General features: G+C 39.4%; 1 non-coding gene across 1 annotated transcript; it reads left to right on the top strand.

Moving 5' to 3' along the window:
• Positions 1-556: 556 nt before the first annotated feature.
• LOC142550361 (small nucleolar RNA R71) lies at positions 557-663 on the top strand. The gene has a single exon (XR_012821325.1). It is a non-coding gene; the product is annotated as a small nucleolar RNA R71 (small nucleolar RNA).
• Positions 664-21,390: the final 20,727 nt, after the last annotated feature.

The following is a 21,390-nucleotide window of genomic DNA, read 5'->3' as shown; positions in this document are numbered from 1 at the left end:
CTTCTCTTCCCGAGACGGTTCTGGCTTGAACCCTTGGTGCATCACATATGGTGGACCTCTTTGTTGGCGATGTTGGTTGTTTTGACCTCCCCATGAAAATTTTGGGTGATTCCTCCATCCCGGATTATATGTGTTCGAGTAAGGGTCATTTCTAGGACGGTTCTGGAATCCCACTTGTTTTACCGGTGCTCCCTCAGGCACATAAAATGGATTGCCATCTTGGCAATCCTGCACATCATGCTCACCCCCACACTTATCACAGAAAATTTCTTGCAGACACATAGCCGACCCACTCATGCTCATCCCATCAATCTTTCTATTCAAAGCCTCTAACTGTGCTGAAACCGCCGACAAATCATTAACTTGATTAACTCCAGCACCTCGTCTCTGCCTATCAGACTGAGGATGATAGCTACTAGCAGCCATCTCCTCCAATAACTCATATCCTTCCTCCGCCGTCTTTCTCAGTAAGTTACCACAGGCAGCAGCATCTATCATAGTACGGTTAGGAGTAAGCAGACCGTAGTAGAAAGTTTTAACAACTAACCCAAGAGGCAGCTCATGGTGTGGACATCTCCTCAACAAGTCCTTGTAGCGCTCCCATGCCTCGTAAAGTGACTCTTGCTCATATTGAGCAAAAGTAGTAATGTCGGCTCTGAGCTTCATAGTCTTCGACGGAGGAAAGTACTTGATCAGGAACGCCTTTGCCATATCTTCCCATGTAGTAATAGACCCTACAGGCAAACAGTTTAACCACGACTTAGCTTTATCTCTCAGTGAAAATGGAAATAAACGCAAACGAACAGCGTCATCAGACACGCCATTAAACTTAAAAGTATCACAAATTTCAAGAAAGTCAGCTATATGAGAATTAGGGTCGTCAAGTGCACTTCCCCCAAATTGGACAGTGTTCTGAATCATCTGAATGATAGCTGGCTTGATCTCAAACTGATTAGCTCAGATGACTGGTCTTACGATGCTTGGACGTGCTCCATCAAGAGACGGCTGTGCATAATCCAACATCGGTATACGCCTTGGCTCCTCTCTTTGTTGATCGCCTTCCATTCTTTCCTTCGCTCTTTGCTGCTGTAGTCGACGTCTAGCTGTGCGTTCGATCTCGGGGTCAAAAGGCTCAAGCTTAAACTCGAGTGATCTTCGCATGCACCACAAGAAAAATCTGCAACACAATGAGAGTATCAAATAACAATAAAATAAATAATACTAAAGAATTTAAATGAAAAATAAAAAAATTGTGAATCAACAGTCCCCGGCAACGGTGCCAAAAACTTGATCGAGCAAAACTTGCACAGTGAATAATCCCAAAATTTATTTTATAAATGAAAGCTCGATTTAAATATCGCAAGTGCACGATAGTCAAGTTATAATAAACGTAAGTGAATACGAGTATCGTTCCACAAGGACTGCGTTACACTATTTTTATTTTCAAGTAAAATTTCTTTAGCAACGATAAAATGAATTGATGATTAAACTAATGTAAATTAAGCAACTAAAATAATTAAAATGCAAAGAAAACGTACTCAAGACCGCAATGATTAATTTGGATTAAATCAAATGAGAAATGAATTTGTTGGGAATTAGAAGTTCACCTACCACTCGTGTTTAAATAATCACACTCGACTTTTACTCCTGCGTTCGACGGAATTCCCTAGACTAATTAATATACTCCGTCGAGCTATATTAATACTAATCAAAAACATGCAGTACTCAAGTGTCCTCAAATATTTAACAGTTCAAGATTGCATTACATTCTACGGAATCCACTAGCTTTCATTCGGGTGAACTATCACTATCGACACGTACCCAATTCCGTATATCTACTAAAATTGTAAATCCGTGGTTTATACTATTTGATCGTATTGTTAACTATTCTATCAAACTCATCAACAACATGAAATAATCAAAGGAAGTTAGCTAGGCTTCGATTGAAACAAGAAATAACAATAGCATAAACAAATCACTAATAAAAACGTTGAGAAATAATGTTAAACACCGAGTACGGGGTAGGATCCCCTCAAATCCCAACAAATCTAGAGTTTAGCTACTGAAATTCATGATAAAAACCAACAATCAATGTAAGAAATAAAATACTGAATAATGAAAATACCAAAGATGACGATGGATGACGGCCACGACGCGTGGAAATTTCGAGGTCTTCGAAATCTCCTTTGCTCCTTGCCTCCTCTCCAAGAAAAATGATGAAAAGTCTGATAAAGTGTGTCAAAAACGGCTGATCTCGTTTGTTAAGTCTTGGTGTAGGATAGAGTCCCTCAAAATTTGGAAACAAATCTTTCTCAATCTCGCTTCTCGCTAGGGCGGTATATTTTGACCGCCCTAGCGAGAGGTCCTCGAATAAGCTTCCTCGAGCATGTGCCTGGTTTCGCTGGGGCGGTCACTTTTGACCGCCCTAGCGAGACACTTGCGCAAAATAATCCTCGGCCAGACCACAATGCTCGCTGGGGCGGTCACTTTTGACCGCCCTAGCGAGACCTCTTCGATATTATGCCAAAGTTTCTCCCACTTTTTGGTTCAATTCCTAAAAATAACCATAGAATACACGAGATTAGTCAAATGCTCAATAATGCTAAAAAAATGCAAAATTCAACTAAAACAAACTAATATGATGCATGAACGCGACTCAAAACCAACACTAAAAACACGTAAAAACGAGTCCTATCAACCCGGGACAACATTGAGACTCTATGTGCTAGAATTACACTTTGACTTGTTTACCGACTCTCATGGGGTCATCAGGTGGCAAGGTTGGGTGTTCTGTCGAAACATATAGGAGTCGATGCATTGTAGTCGGGGATTCACCACTTACCTTCGGGTATGGATATCCTATGTGTTCTCATGTATATGTAGTTTGAAATCTCTGATCAGAGTATGGTGGTAATTAAGAAAGGGGTTTCTTAGATTACACCATCGATGCAACTACGACATGACACATAGTATCGATTCATTTACAACTCTCGATATACCAATGGTTGTCGAATCGGTCGGGATATATGAGTTGAAGGGACCGTACTGTACGCTAACCATAATAGAATGGTTCTTGCAGGCACTATCATTTGATACCTATGGAATCATGTAAGCGATGCTGCTAGGCGTTTAACATGATTGGTTAGGTACTATCAGACTTGAGTTCTGACGCTCTTGTTATCAAGGAGTTGATAAGTAAGAATTGAGCAATTGGGGTATGCTCAAATAAGGACATGTTTAGTCCGAATCACATGGAGATGTCAACCCACGGCTAGTTGTATCAATGAACCATTGAGGGCCACACGAGTACTAGCTTTTTAGATCCCGTTGAGAAGTAAAAATAGTTCAATGTGTTGAACGGCTTATAAATGAGTTTATAAGCGTTGAGAAAAATAGAAGTATGACTTCTATGAGAGAAATGTAATTTTTAATTTATGAATGTGTTCCTAAATTAAAAATAGGCCAAGTAAATAATGTATTTGAAAATTGTGATTTTCATAAACATTATTATGGAATAAATTAAATTAATTCAAGTGTTGAATTAATTAAACACTAGTGAGCCTAGTAGAGTCCAAATAATTAAATTAATTCAAGTGTTGAATTAATTAAATAATATTGGGCCTTGTAGAACCCAATGGGAAATAATTATTTAACTAGTGGGGTTGAGTAAAATCAAGTAAAGTCTAATTGGGCTCAAATATGTTTGAGACAATTTAAATAGTCCATGGGCCTTGTAATAGTTACGAGCCCAAATCACATTGCATGCTTGGGAGGTGAAGAGTTGGGGAATACTTTTGATTAAAAAATTGGCATGGCATGCAACCTTTTGGATCAACTTTTCCCACAACCTAGACAACTCATCCTCCCTCATTCATGTCATATGTTGGCCGAAATCTTTAGCACAATTCTCTCCAAGTTTTTCCTCTTCTTTTCTTCTTCAAGTGTTGAGAAAGAAATATTCTTCTCCTTGAAAAATCCTCTTAATTTTCTAGTGCAAATTAAGAGGGGATTTATCTAGTAAGTGGTGGGCCTAATTTTGAAGGAAGGAGAGCTTGTAGATTTGTCATCCTTGAAGAGCCAAGTTGTTTACAACTTAGTTGGTGCCATCATCAACCTCAAGAGGTTGATAGGTAACGATTTTCTCAACATCCTATGTATGATATTGGTGTTTTATTGTATTTGCTACACAAACAAAGAGGTGGCCGAAAATTTCTTGTAAAAATTCGATTTTTAAACTTCCGTTGCGCTTCCGGTCACCGTAACCGATCCCCTTTCATGATGAACTGAACAACCCTCCCTCGGACTATCCAAGTGGTTCCCACTTATCGAGTGAAATAGTTCGCAGTTATGGTTGTACACCATTAGTCCTTTGACCCGGGACAATGTAGGGGCTATACGTACTTGCATGCACTTTGATCCGTTTACCGACTCCATCGAGGGTCATCAAGTGGCGAGGTTGGGTGTAGTTTCGAAATACGTAGGAGCAAATGCATTGTAGTCGGGGATTCACCGTTCGCCTACGGGTGAAGATATCCTATGTGATCTGATGAGTTAATAGTGTAAGGAGTCTCTGGCCAGAGCAAGAAATGTGCTTTAGGGAAAGGTGTTTTCTTAGTTGCACATGTCATGCCACTATTAGCACTCAAAGATAAATCACATCGTTATCGAATTCATATGCAACTCTCGATATACCAATGGTTGTAGATTCGATAGGGATATATGTGTTGAAGGGACCGTACTTTGTACGCTAACCATGACTAAAGGTTATTGCAGGCACTATCAGTGATACCTAGGGGATCATGGGGCGATACTACTAGACGCTCTTACCATGACCCGATGGGTGCAATTAGAAATGACTTCTGACTTTCTTGATCATGGAGTTGATGAAAAGAATAGAGTTAACTAGGGTAAACCCGAATAAGAATAAATGTTATTCTGAATCATATGGAGATGTGAACCCACGGCTAGCTGTATCCCTGTACCATTGAGGGTCAAACAAGTATCGGATTCTGTGTTCCCATTGAGATAGTAAAAATTTCAAGGAGTTGGAATTTGGCGACTATAGTTTGTTGGAGATCAAACAGGAAGCTTATAAAGTAATTTATGAGTTGATTCCATAGGATGGAAGAAGTTGAAGTTAGCATGATTGCTAAATAAGGAAGGAGAGTGGAACTGCCTATTTTGTAAAGGAGTTCACTAAAACTGGCAGCTGCCAAATATGGTAACTGCCATAACTGGTAAATTCTAAATTTGACAAATGAAAATTTTGATCTTCGAAATTTTTGATTTTTATTATATGAACAAGATTTGTATCCTTGACACATCGGCGCTCTCGGATCGTCGATCGAGGTTATAATGAGTTCGAAATCATTTATATAGTGAATTGAGAATTTACTAATTAAATGATTGTGCTAGTAGTGGTTACTACTAACTTGCACAAATTCTCATATATGTTCTAGAGGAGTCTAGAATTAAATTAACCAATGAGCTAATTTATTAATTAAATAATAGTTATTTAATTTAATTAATATACATGTATATATATTTTATATGGAGATATAAAATATGTGTATATAATATTATTATATCATGTATTATTAAATATTAATAAATATATTTTATATTAATTATATGAGAGTTTAAATATAATGAAATTATTAGAGTCCTTGTGGGAGATGGACTCCTAATTAGATTAGGAGTCTCACTCTATATATACACCACTAGGACTCATGATTACAACCCTAATTTTGCACACAAAACAAATCAAAAATCCTTCCAAATAGAAATTACATCTCACGGCCACTTCAAGGTTGTTGGAAGAAGTTTTTTTGGGCCACAAAAGCAAATTAGATTTGCTTGATTAATGGTTTGATTATTGATTGAGAATCATTAATTATAACAAATCATGATTTAGAATCATGACTCACGACCATGAAGAAAAAATTGAATAAGGATTTCGGCCAAGTGCTTTCTTCCATCGTCGCGCCTCCATCGTTGCACGATCTCCGGATTTTTGAAATTCGGAGATTACAATATCAACGCAAGAAACATTTGGATTTTCTAGAGCAAACCAAACAAGGAAGACACTCTTCGATCGTGGACCTAATTAGGCGATCAAATTCGAAGAGCCGTTCGTAGAGATTTACAAGAAGGGCTATCTCCGCGTAAAAACCGGAGTAGTTTGGAGTCCATTGTAATAAACACAAAGGTATAATCCTAAACGCCCTATAAATGTTTTTGATCACACGACGCCCAAGAACAAAATTTTTAAACTTCCGCTGCGTCTTGGGTGAGAGAATACGATGTCTCAACAGTGGTATCAGAGCTAGGTTATTCTCAATCGTGTGTTTTAATTAAATTGTGTTAAGTTTATTATTTCTAACTGCGTAAGAATTTTTATGAAAAACGCCCCTAAAAATTATTTTTGAAAAATCTTTTTTTGAAAAAAAAATTAAAAAATTAAAAAAAAAATAATTTGGGTCTGCCCAGAACTGTTCCGGGCAGACGCGCGGGCAGCAGCCGCACGGTGTGCGCTCAGCGCGCACGCGCGGCGCATGCGCAGGCACCGCACGGCTGGCGCTGCGCGCGCCCACGACACCGCACAGAGGGCGCGCGGCGTGCGCACGGCCTGTGCGCGCGGCTAGCGCACAGTGTGCCCGCCAGCGCCCGATCGGATCAGGCAGCGGGCGGGCGGCGCGGACGGGTACTTGAGAACGTCTGGGGCACCGCGCTGGGTCGTGGGCTTGAATTGTTCGGGCCAGGGGCGATTTTATGATTTTTTAAAATTTTGGGTTAAATTGATATTTTATGAAAATACGGGCGATTTTACCCCTACAATAATTTTTATAAAATCAATTTCTTACAAAATAAATAATTGAAATATGATTTTAATTATTTATGGTAAAAGGTGTTTTACAAAAAAATTAATTATTTGAAATTAAATAAAAGTGTTTATTTAATTTGATAATTATGGCGGTTAGTGATAATTTACGAGATACACGATTTATTGTTGATATGTGATATTATCGGATTTATATAATATATGATATTATATGTTAAAAGGATGATCGAGAGCCATGACCAATGTGCTAGGTGTATGTTAGGATATTCTACGTGTTGTAATTTTTGATTATTTGATAATTAAAAGTGGACCTGGTTTATGGTCCTTTCCCACCCCTTAAATTTGTATCCCAATGTACCATGCATATTTTATGTAAATATTAGAATTAGTGGGAGATCAAGATTTGAAGACGGTGGGCCCGATCCTCGGAAGGAGTTTTGAAGATCGAAGACTTGTAAAATATTGGAAGCTTATGTAATATTGCATTTGCATCCCTGCATTTGCCTAGGTTATGGACATGGATCCGTATGTGGCTCGTACGGATTAATTAGCTCACGGTTATCGATCATCCTTTATTATTTATGATGTATGTGATATATTATAAATAATCATTATGTGCATTATTATTAATATAATGACAAGAGTTGCATGAATCCGAAAATCATACAAACAATCATGACACGAGTTTTAAAATTAATGATGAGACAAATTTTTAAAATTAAAATCCCTCATTTTGGATGAGATCCAAAATTTAAATCAAACCCATTAAAAGGATAATTAAAAGAAAGTTTAATAATTCCTTTCCTTCCATCAACGGTGGTTGCATGATGAACGCTACCCGCGGTCAGTGTCTGGCTCATATTATTGGGGAGGCCTGGACGCCGGAAAGCTGTGACTTCCACAGACATATTTGATGTGAACTACATGGAACTCCCATGACTTCGGCTCATATTATTGGGGGATCTCATGGCGACCGTCCATTAAGGTTCAACATTGATGGGCCGGGCTCGACATGTAAAGAGAAAGGGGATCATATTATTGGACCCTCCTCAAACGTGAGGCAAAATTACGTAAGGGTTGCAAGGAGTTGCAATTGGGCTCTACCTTTTGGAAGATATGATTGGCTTATATTATTTGGGATCATAATTTTGCAATTGGGCCTTGCGTACTCACTAAGGAAATTGGATTTTTCGTTTTTCATCAGATGGTGGTGAAAATGTCAAAATAGTGGGAGGTAATTCGTAAAAACAAAAGTCCATATTTTACGTCTTACAAAATATTTTAAAATAGTCTGTAACGTTTATTCTGTTTCCATATCAATATATTTACGATTTCGTCACGTAATCCATTTCTATCATTGAACAAGCTAACCGAACACTAATATTCAAAATTGGCTGAGAAAATTGTTCTAAATTCGGAGAAAATAGCATACACACTAATGTCAGTCTTGCTGAACTGACAAAGCATGCAAGATGGTAGGACCATAGGATGCAAGCTAAAGTCTAATATGCTTGCTTCTATGTCAAATGAACTGTAGAGACAGTTTGAGAAAATTTTGAATGCTGTTGACATTCAAATACACATGCAAGAGTTGCATAATGCATAAAACTCGCATAATGATGCACACAACTTTCAAGGAACACATGACTACACGCATGCAAGATGGGGCTCTTGCCCATGAGCATGGTGTAAGTATGGTTGGGCCTAATGAGAAGGTGGTGGGCCTGAAATTTGACAAAGCTCGTTAATTTAGAACATGTATGTTTCACTGCTAGAATCCTGGACTGTGATAGCCAAGCCTGGTGAACGGTACGGTCTAAGATTTCATATGATTATTTACTATTTGGTCGAGTTTAGTATGGTTTGGATGTTAAGAATCTTAATTTATGGTTTATAGTATTGTTGTTTATAGTTGTTGTGTGGCAATTTGTAATGCCCTAGATTGTATGTGGATAAAATGAAAAGATGAAGTGTTTCTTGAAGAAAGAGACCGTACTCGTGCCTAAAGAAGCACCGCACCCGCGGTGGATAGGCAGAAAGTTGGCCATTTTACAGTAGGGTCACTGCACCCGCGGTCCAAGAAAGAGTGCACCCGCGGTTGATGGACAGAGAGTTGAAAAGTATTTAAAGAAATGACACCGCACCCGCGGTCGACGTTTATGCAAATATGGATGGACCGCCGAAGCTTGAGCGCAGCCGCGGTTCATGAACTACCGCACCCGCGGTCATACGTGCTACTTCAAAAATATGACACTTGCCCCTCAACATGCAAGATATATATATATTATGTGTCTTCATTTTCTCTCCTGGACAGCTGAGAATCGAGAGGGAGAAGGGATCAAGGAAATGAAAAGTTCTTTCACTTTTGAAGCTAGCTTGTACAAGATTTTTACATCCAAACTTTAATCCGATTTTGGTTTTGAGTTCCTCTCATCATTAGCTACAAGAAGATGTAAGTTTCATTAAATTCAAGCACATTTTGATATATATGTGTTAGGAGAAGGATGAATTGAGTTCTATAATATGTTCTTGAGATTATTGATATCGTAGAAACGCAACCGGATCGAAGAACGGACGTTGTATGCTATAGTTATTATTTTCCAGCATGTTTAGAATTAAATATGTAGATTTTGAGTACTATCATGTGCTTATGATGATGATTATGAGTTGAGAATTATGAATTGTTTATATATGTTGAGAGATGGATTGACCGGTATCGAGAAATTACGTCGTTATGCCGTCAAATTGTACAGAGATCAAGTATTGAATTGGATATGTGTTGATTGAGATTAGAGATTAATAGAATATGTATCAACAGTTCCATTTCAGATTTGGTATTGACAGATTCGTCTTCGAGTGACATCGACAGACATTGTGCGACGAAAGGTATAATGCATGTTTTGTTTGGGGAAGACACAACTCAAATGAGATTCAACTTGATTTTCCCAACCAAATCACATACTAGAATTGTTGTTTATCTTTTGATATTAATTTGATTTGTTTATAGATTTATATCCAAATCTCTTGATATGATGCTGTCTTGTTTATAGATTTATATTCAAGCCTTTGAGTTAGGAGAGTCATTGGCAGACTTGCCAAACTAGATGTTCGGTGGTATCGACGCTTCGGATCAGATTCACTCCGATTGTAGACATTCGATACAGACATGACCGAAGTCTAGGAACAAGACGTACAGTTACCCCGATTGGGAGGGTAGGTGGCAGACTGTGACGTCTTATTCATACCGGGATCTCTAGAGTAGAGTCGAGTCGAGTCAAGACATGATGTGATGTGAATTGCATGTTTATATAGATTGGTTTCATAGACTATGAAGCCCCTTATTATTGCTTTGATTCAAGATTTATGATTATGTATCAGCATGTTTACATGTTTTATACTGGGATTGGTTCTCACCGGAGTTTCTGGCTGTTGTTATGTCTGTATGTGTGCATAACAACAGGTGGGGCAGGACCAGGTTCGCGACAGAGATGATAGATGGACATAGCGTGGTGATCACGGGCGTAGCAAATGAACTAGTAGTTGTACTTTTGATATGTACTGTATTTAATTACTTGTTTGTAGAATATGAATAAAACGAGGCATGTATATTATGTTTGTTGTAATGAAATGAATATAGAATTATCTTGTGCCTAAGTTATAAACATTTGATTTAATGTTAAAAGCAAAATTTTGACCCGTATTTTTGAACAAGGATCCGATTAATCCCGAAAAGAATTGAGTTAGAGCCCGGGTCCCCACAACAGGTGGTATCAGAGCCGTAGGTTCTGTAGACTGAGATAGAATAGAATGAGCGGGGTAGATCGAGTCTTCTTCCTTGCTTGTGATGTGCTAGCATGATTTAATGCTTTCCCTGTTATATGTTGTATTGTATCTGAGTTGACGCCAGATCTTCAAGGCAAATACGATAGCCGCCAATTCAAGATCATGAATGGGGTATCGAATCTCGTGTGGCTTCAGCTGTCTAGAGGAATATGCGATCACATGACCCCGCTGCATAAGAACACATTCCAGCCCTCTGTGAGATGCATCACAATATACAACGAAATCTCCAGTACCTGAAGGAATTATCAAGACAGGTGCACTGGTCAGCCTCTTCTTCAACTCTAGGAAGCTAGACTCGCAATCCTCCGACCACACAAATGGTGTATTCTTTTGCTGTAAATCAACTCAGATACAATACAACATATAATAGGGAAAGCATTAAATCATGCTAGCACATCAAAAGCAAGGAAGAAGACTCAATCTACCCCGCTCATTCTATTCTATCTCACTCTACAGAACCTACGGCTCTGATACCACCTGTTGTGGGGACCCGGGCTCTAGCTCAATTCTTTATCGGGATTAATCGGATCCTTGTTCCAAAATACGGGTCAAAATTTTGCTTTTAACATTAAATCAAATGTTTATAACTCAAGCACAAGATAATTCTATATTCATTACATTACAACAAACATAATATACATGACTCGTTTTATTCATATTCTACAAACCAGTAACTAAATACAGTACATATCAAAAGTACAACTACTAGTTCATCTGCTACGCCCGTGATCACCACGCTATGTCCATCTCTCATCTCTGTCGCGACCCCGATCCTGCCCCACCTGTTGTTATGCACACATACAGACATAACAACAGCCGAAAACTCCGGTGAGAACAAATCCCAGTATAAAACATGTATACATGCTGATACGTAATCATAAATCATGAATCAAAGCAATAATAATGGGCTTCATAGTCTATGAAATCAATCTATATAAACATGCAATTTAAATAAAATCATGTCTTGACTCGACTCGACTCTACTCTAGGGATCCCGGTGTGAATAAGACGTCACTGTCTGTCACCTACCCTCCCAATCGGGGTAACTGTACGTCTTATTCCTAGACTTCGGTCATGTCTGTATCGAATGTCTACAATCGGAGTGAATCTGATCCGAAGCGTCGATACCACCGAACATCTAGTTTGGCAAGTCTGCCAATGACTCTCCTATCTCACAGGCTTGAATATAAATCCATAAAGAAGACATCATCATATCAAGAGATTTGAATATAAATCTATAAACAAATCAAATTCATATCAAAAGATAAACAACAATTCTAGTATGTGATTTGGTTGGGAAACTCAAATTGAATCTCATTTGAGTTGTGTCTTCCCCAAACAAAACATGCATTATACCTTTCGTCGCACAATCTGTGTCGTAGTCAAAGTCTCGAAGACGAATCTGTCAATACCAAATCTGAAATGGAAATGTTGATACATATTCTATTAATCTCCAATCTCAATCAACACATATCCAATTCAATACTTGATCTGGGTACAATTTGACGGCATAACAACGTAATTTCTCGATACCGGTCAATCCATCTCTCGACATATATCACCAATTCATAATTCTCAACTCATAATCATCATCATAAGCACATGATAGTACTCAAAATCTGCATATTTAATTATAAACATGCTGGAAAATAATAACTATAGCATACAACGTCCATTCTTCGATCCGGTTGCATTTTTACGATATCAATCATCTCAAGAACATATTATCACAAGTATATCAGCATTTCTCCAACATGTATACTTCAAAACATGTTAAAACTTAACCAAACTTACATCCTTTTGTAGCCCTTAAAGAAAGGAGCAAGATTCTATGCTTGGATTAAAGTTTGGATGTGAAATTCTTTTAAAATCATAACCTTAAAGCAAAATGAATTGAAGCTTCTTCCCTCTCTCTCACGTTCTCAGCTGATGGAAGTGGTGAAAGTGAAGGCTCAGCACATTTCTATTTATATATATGCCATGTGTCTTCCTAAGAATTAAGGGTGGCTTTCTCGCACAGGGCACCGCGGGGGCGCTCCGTCTAGACCGCGGGTGCGCTTAAGCTTCGGCAGTCCATTCATTTTCCAAAATCGACGACCGCGGGTGCGCTACATATAAGACCGCGGGTGCGGTGACATCAACGCGGGTGCGGTTACGTTTGAACCGCGGGTACGGTGTCATTTCTGTAAATAATTTCCAACTCTCTGTCCATCAACCGCGGGTGCACTCTTTCTTGGACCGCGGGTGCGGTGACCCTACTGTAAAATGGCCATCTTTCTGTCCATGCACCACGGGTGCGGTTTTTCTCTAGGCGCGGGTGCGGTCCCTTTCTTCAAGCAACACTTCATCTTTTCATTTTATCTACATACAATCTAGGGCATTACATTTCTCCCCCTCTTAGATATTAGTTCGTCCTCGAACGTGAAATCAATTAATCAAAGTATGTACGAACAGCAGTAAAATCAAAAGCTGAATAAATACTCACATCAGGAGAATAACTCGGGATATTTCTGTCTCATATCTGCTTCTGTCTCCCAAGTCGCTTCCTCGGTGCCATGACGACTCCACTGGACTTTCACTAGTGGAATAGTCTTCGTTCTGAGTTGTTTCTCTTTCCGATTAAGAATCTGTATCGGTTGTTCAACATAACTCAATGTCTGATCCAGCTCAGCTTCGTCAGGCCGAATGACATGAGAACAATCTGGCATGTATCTACGCAGCATCGATACATGAAAAACGTCATGTATCCCGGATAAAGAAGGAGGAAGAGCCAGTCGATATGCTCGATCGCCAATCTTTTCAAGAATCTCGTATGGACCAATGTATCTAGGAGACAACTTCCCGCGTTTGCCAAATCTGACAACGCCTCTGAAAGGAGAAATCTTCAAAAACACTCTGTCTCCTTGTTCAAATACTGGTCTACGTCTGATATTGGGATACTTGGCTTGCCTATCCTGTGACGTCTTCATCCTCTTCTGAATTATCTTTACTTTCTCGGTCATCTCACGAATCATATCAGGCCCAAGTTCTGGTATCTCAGATATATCATCCCAATATAGAAGAGATCTACACTTCTTGCCATATAATGCTTCAAACGGTGCCATCTCTATGCTCGTTTGATAGCTGTTGTTGTATGAGAATTCACATAACGGTAGTGAATCTTGCCAACTAGTGCCAAAGTCTAGCACTACAGCTCTTAGCATATCCTCTAAAATCTGGATAGTCCGCTCTGACTGTCCATCTGTCTGTGGATTATATGCAGTACTTAGGTCCAATGTCGTACCTAAAGCCTGCTGCAGACTGTGCCAAAAGTGAGAAGTGAATCGTGGATCACGATCTGATATGATAGACTTCGGCACACCATGTAATCTGACTACCTCTCGGACATATATCTCAGCCATCTGATCATGTCTGTACGTCATTCTGTACGGAATAAAACACGCTGATTTGGTTAATCTGTATATCACAACCCAAATCGCATCACAACCCCGGGATGATCGAGGTAACTTCGTCACGAAATCCAGGGAAATGTGATCCCATTTCCATTCAGGAATAGACAAACTCTGAAGTAAACCTCCGGGCTTCTTTCTCTCAGCCTTCACCTGTTGGCAATTCAAGCACTTAGACACAAATTCTGCAATATCTGTCTTCATCTGTTTCCACCAGAACTGTGTTTTCAAGTCGTTGTACATCTTTCTGCCACCAGGGTGAATACTGAACTCACTACATTGCGCTTGACATAATTTGTTGTTTCAATTTTGATACATCTGGCACTACAAGACGGTCATTCACATACAGACAAAATCATGTACCTGATATTCAGACTGATGTCCTGATCTGACCATCTGAATCGACTTCTGCACATTCTGATCAGTTCTTTGTGCTTGTTTGATTTTCATAATCAAATCTGGCTCAACTTGAATCGTGGCAAGTCTTAATGGTCTACTATCTGTGTCAAATGCTAAACCAGACAAACAATAATCTTCAACTAAATTCGAAACACCTATCGTCGATAAGGATAGGGCACAAACCTTTCGACTCAAGGCATCTGCTGCTGCATTTGACTTCCCTGGATAGTACTTGATCTCGCAATCAAAATCTTTCAGTAGATCAAGCCATCTACGCTGCCTCATGTTCAACTCTGACTGAGAAAACAGATACTTCAGGCTTTTATGGTCAGAGTAAATCTCAAATTTCTCACCATAAAGATAGTGACGCCGGATCTTCAAGGCAAATACGATAGCCGCCAATTCAAGATCATGAATGGGGTATCGAATCTCGTGTGGCTTCAGCTGTCTAGAGGCATATGCGATCACATGACCCTGCTGCATAAGAACACATTCCAGCCCTCTGTGAGATGCATCACAATATACAACGAAATCGCCAGTACCTGAAGGAATTATCAAGACAGGTGCACTGGTCAGCCTCTTCTTCAACTCTAGGAAGCTAGACTCGCAATCCTCCGACCACACAAATGGTGTATTCTTTTGCGTTAACTGGGTAATCGGCTCCGCAATACTGGAGAAATCTTTGATGAATCGTCTATAGTACCCTGCTAGATCCATGAAACTGCGTATCTCAGGCACCGATGTCGGTCTAGGCCAACCGATCACAGCTTCCACTTTACTCGGATCCACAGAAATACCATCTCCAGATATGATATGACCCAAGAAGACAACCTGTCTCAGCCAAAACTCACACTTTGACAGTTTAGCATACAATCTTTCCTTTCTCAATGTTTGCAACACAATTCTCAAATGATTGGCATGCTCATCCAAATTCTTTGAATACACCAAAATATCATCAATAAAAACAATCACAAACTCATCTAAATATCTCTGAAAGACGCGGTTCATCAGTCCCATAAACACCGCTGGAGCATTCGTTAAACCAAAAGGCATGACAGTAAATTCGTAATGTCCATACCTGGTTCGGAATGCCTTCTTTAGTATATCAATATCTCGTACTCGCAGCTGGTGATATCCAGATCTCAGATCGATCTTGGAATAGATAGATGATCCCTGCAACTGATCAAATAAGTCGTCGATACGAGGCAAAGGATATTTGTTCTTTATCGTTGCCTTGTTCAGCTGCTTGTAATCTATACACAATCTCATAGAACCGTCTTTCTTTCGCACAAATAGCACTGGTGCGCCCCAAGGAGACACACTGGGTCTGATATATCCCTTGGCTAGAAGATCTTCTAGTTGTGCTTTCAATTCCTTCAACTCTATAGGCGTCATCCTATACGGAGCTCGAGATATGGGAACGGTACCTTGAATAAGATCAATACTAAAATCTACCTCTCGAGCTGGAGGTAACCCTGGAATCTCGTCAGGAAATACATCTGCAAACTCCCGTACTACTGGAAAATCTGCCAATGCCGGGCTCGATTTCAGCAAATCCACTGAATAAATAAGGAACACTTCTGCTCCTTGTTGCAACAATCTACTCATAGCCAGAGCAGATACTAAGGGAATTCGAGATCTGGAACCCTTACCATAGAATTTCCACTCCTCTGTCATTTCAGGTCTGAATCTGACAATCTTGTGAAAACAGTCTACGGTGGCTCTGTATTTAGTCAACATGTCAATCCCGACAATACAATAAAATCAGATAAACCAAGTACAACACATTCTAAATCGATCTCATGCACTTCAAACTGTAGTAAGCAATGTCTAACTGAAGTCACAGATATCAGATCACTTCCCAACGGAGAAGAAATAGACACTACAGTAGACAATGACTCTACAGGCAATGCATGTGTCAATGCAAAACGTTCTGATATGAATGTATGTGATGCACCTTTATCTATCAATACATATGCAGGATAACCGCAAAGAAAACAGTTACCTGCAATAACATAATCTGGCGCATCCTGGGCTTGCTCCTCGGTCAGTGCAAACACCCTCGCCTGCTGTCTAGGAGGTTGACTTATAGTCTGGCTACCTCCTGATCTCTGCTGGGACTGTGCAGATGGCGGCTAGAATGAATGTACGAAGGTCTGTCTCTCAATCTGAGGCACTGATGCAGATGACCCTGTACTCTGGGATCGCTGTGCACCTCTCTGGGGACAAACTCTGGCAAAGTGTCCCTGTTGCCTGCATATGTTACAACTGCCCATCACTCCCTGACACTGCTCAGTGGCATGCCTACCTCCACAAGTAGTACAATATACACCTGTCACATCTGTACTCTGGCCAGGACCTCTCTGTCTTGACCCACTGGAGCTCGATGAACTGCTCCCTGCTCTCTCGAACTGCTTACCCTAAACTTTCAAAAAATCCTTCTTGCCACTACTACTGCTTCCGCTATCAAATCGAGGAGGAGGTGTTGGAAACTGTGCGGCAGGCTGTGGCGGTCTCTGACCCTGAATACTATAGGAAGCTCCTCGTTGCCTAATCAAGCCAGCCTCTGCACCCTTCGCTCGATTCAGCGCATCAGAAAAGGTATTAGGTCGTCCCGTGTTCACCAAAGTAAAAATGTCCGGATTCAAACCATTGATGAATTGATCGGCAACCGCTTCGTCATTTCCTGCCACGTGTGGCGCAAATCAGAGCGAAGAAGAAAACTTGGCAACATACTCCTCTATGTTCCATTGCCCCTGTCTCAAGTTGGCGAATTCGGCCCCTTTGTCTTTTCGATACGACACTGGAAAGAAACGTTGATAAATTTCATCTTTAAATACTTTCCAAGTAATATCGATACCTCTATGCTCTAAGGCTCGTTTCGCTGTAAGCCACCAACTTTTTGCCACTTCGTGTAATTGATGCCCAACCAGCTTCACACTTCGTTCGTCTGTATAAGCCAGAGATTCAAACAACATCTCTATATCGTCTAACCAGCTCTCACAATCCACTGCGTTTTCTGTGCCCTTCAAGGTAGGTGGATGGAATGATTGAAATCTCTTCAACAAAGTCTCCATCGGTGTTGCAGTAACATCCATCTGAGTACCTGACGTACTACCTTGTTCTAGCACTTGACCTGCAGCTGGTTGTGGTATTCTTCTAGGCGGCATATCTGACTATCAAACAGATTAGGATACAATCTATACAATTTGTCTCAGCCCTCCTCTGATCATATACCTCTGATCCAGAATCGGTTCTGATTCAGTCTTTACAAGTATATGCTGTAAATTAACTCAGATACAATACAACATATAATAGGAAAAGCATTAAATCATGCTAGCACATCAAAAGCAAGGAAGAAGACTCAATCTACCCCGCTCATTCTATTCTATCTCACTCTACAGAACCTACGGCTCTGATACCACCTGTTGTGGGGACCCGGGCTCTAACTCAATTCTTTATCGGGATTAATCGGATCCTTGTTCCAAAATACGGGTCAAAATTTTGCTTTTAACATTAAATCAAATGTTTATAATTCAAGCACAAGATAATTCTATATTCATTACATTACAACAAACATAATATACATGCCTCGTTTTATTCATATTCTACAAACCAGTAACTAAATACAGTACATATCAAAAGTACAACTACTAGTTCATCTGCTACGCCCGTGATCACCACGCTATGTCCATCTCTCATCTCTGTCGCGACCCCGATCCTGCCCCACCTGTTGTTATGCACACATACAGACATAACAACAGCCGAAAACTCCGGTGAGAACAAATCCCAGTATAAAACATGTACACATGCTGATACGTAATCATAAATCATGAATCAAAGCAATAATAATGGGCTTCATAGTCTATGAAATCAATCTATATAAACATGAAATTTAAATCAAATCATGTCTTGACTCGACTCGACTCGACTCTACTCTAGGGATCCCGGTGTGAATAAGACGTCACTGTCTGTCACCTACCCTCCCAATCGGGGTAACTGTACGTCTTATTCCTAGACTTCGGTCATGTCTGTATCGAATGTCTATAATCGGAGTGAATCTGATCCGAAGCGTCGATACCACCGAACATCTAGTTTGGCAAGTGGTCCAATGACTCTCCTATCTCACAGGTTGAATATAAATCCATAAACAAGACATCATCATATCAAGAGATTTGAATATAAATCTATAAACAAATCAAATTCATATCAAAAGATAAACAACAATTCTAGTATGTGATTTGGTTGGGAAACTCAAATTGAATCTCATTTGAGTTGTGTCTTCCCCAAACAAAACATGCATTATACCTTTCGTCGCACAATCTGTGTCGTAGTCAAAGTCTCGAAGACGAATCTGTCAATACCAAATCTGAAATGGAAATGTTGATACATATTCTATTAATCTCTAATCTCAATCAACACCTATCCAATTCAATACTTGATCTGGGTACAATTTGACGGCATAACAACGTAATTTCTCGATACCGGTCAATCCATCTCTCGACATATATCACCAATTCATAATTCTCAACTCATAATCATCATCATAAGCACATGATAGTAATCAAAATCTGCATATTTAATTCTAAACATGCTGGAAAATAATAACTATAGCATACAACGTCCATTCTTCGATCCGGTTGCATTTCTACGATATCAATCATCTCAAGAACATATTATCACAAGTATATCAGCATCTCTCCAACATGTGTACTTCAAAACAAGTAAAAACTTAACCAAACTTACATCCTTTTGTAGCCCTTAAAGAAAGGAGCAAGATTCTATGCTTGGATTAAAGTTTGGATGTGTAATTCTTCCAAAATCATAACCTTAAAGCAAAAGGAATTGAAGCTTCTCCCCTCTCTCTCACGTTCTCAGCTGATGGAAGTGGTGAAAGTGAAGACTCAGCACATTTCTATTTATATATATGCCATGTGTCTTCCTAAGAATTAAGGGTGGCTTTCTCGCACAGGGCACCGCGGGTGCGCTCCGTCTAGACCGCGGGTGCGCTTAAGCTTCGGCAGTCCATTCATTTTCCAAAATTGACGACCGCGGGTGCGCTACATATAAGATCGCGGGTGCGGTGACATCAACGCGGGTGCGGTTACGTTTGAACCGCGGGTGCGGTGTCATTTCTGTAAATAATTTCCAACTCTCTGTCCATCAACCGCGGGTACACTCTTTCTTGGACCGCGGGTGCGGTGACCCTACTGTAAAATGGCCATCTTTCTGTCCATGCACCGCGGGTGCGGTGCTTCTCTAGGCGCGGGTGCGGTCCCTTTCTTCAAGAAACACTTCATCTTTTCATTTTATCCACATACAATCTAGGGCATTACAAAAACATTAAGCTCCAAGGTCATGTTACCAATTGACAACTTCATTGTTCCATTCCTGCAATTTATAAGAGCATTAGAAGTTGCTAAAAATGGATGACCCAGAATTACAGGAATTGCATTACAAGCTTCGATAGGTTGTGTATCTAAAATTATGAAATCAACAGGATATACAAAGTTATCAACTTGGACCAACACGTCTTCTACCATACCTCTTGGCACTTTAACAGATCTATCGGCAAGTAAAAGTGTTATCGAAGTAGATTTTAACTCGCCTAAATTTAGTTCTTGATAAACTGAATATGAAAGTAAATTCATACTAGCTCCAAGATCAAGCAAGGCTTTCTTAATCTTTCATTCTCCAATAATACATGAAATAGTAGGACAATCAGGGTCTTTGTATTTCAAAGTATTATTATTTTGAATGATTGCACTTACTTGTTCGGCTAAAAATGCTTTCTTTTTCACATTCAATTTCCTTTACACAGTGCATAAGTCTTTCAAAAATTTGGCATACGATGGTACCTATTTTATTGCATCTAATAAAGGAATATTAACTTTTACTTATTTAAAAATATCATATATATCAAAATTCAAATTTGATTTTTTTGTATTTTTCAATGCATGAGGGAATGGTGGTGACACTGTCTGTTGAACCTCCTCTTCGCAAGTTATTGGTTCCACTTCCTTACCCTTTGGAGTTGATTTATCATCATCTTCATAAGGTTCAAGAATAGATTTTTCAACAACCTTACCACTTCGAAAGGTAATAACAGATTTTACCTGATCCATCGGTTGAGTTCCAGAGGTTCCAATTTGTGAATGATGATCCTTGGGATTAGGCTGTGGTTGTGAAGGAAATTTACCTTTTTCATGAACATTAAGTGCAGATGCAAATTTAGCAAGAGTATCTTTCAAATCTGTCATGGTTTGAGCAGTTTGAGTATTGATAGACTCTTGCTGTGCAATGAAAGAATTCAATATATATTCCAAGTTCCTTTTAGGTGGAGGAACATAAGGTTCATAATTTTGAAATTTTTGTTGATTTTGGACATGTGGTTGTGAAAATTGTGCAGCATTATCATTCATCCAACTAAAATTTGGATGGTTTCACCAACCTGGATTGTATCACAGATGTGACATGCAATTTCTTGAACAGATTTTAATTGACTATTATTTTTCAATTCAAGTGCCTCAACTTTTCTTGCCTTAATCTAGCTTGGAGATCATGTTCATCTTTGAGGGTGTACATATCTCCACCAGATGTGGGAGATTGAATCTTGTTTGATGGTTCAATTGTACCTATATTGACCCACTTTTGAGCATTTTCAGCTAATGAATCGAGATAATCAATTGCCTCGTTTGGATCTTCATCTTCAAATGTTCCATTACACATAAATTCAACCATTTGCCTATCTTTAAGTGTTAAGCCTTCATAAAATTGAGAAACAACTCTCCAAATTTCAAAACCATGATGTGGACAAAGATTAAGCAATTATTTGTATCTATCCCAACACTGATAAAA

The sequence above is a fragment of the Primulina tabacum genome, chromosome 6 (assembly GCF_025594145.1).
Source record: "Primulina tabacum isolate GXHZ01 chromosome 6, ASM2559414v2, whole genome shotgun sequence".
Classification (NCBI taxonomy): domain Eukaryota; kingdom Viridiplantae; phylum Streptophyta; class Magnoliopsida; order Lamiales; family Gesneriaceae; genus Primulina; species Primulina tabacum.
This window is presented reverse-complemented; position numbering and strand designations above follow the sequence as displayed.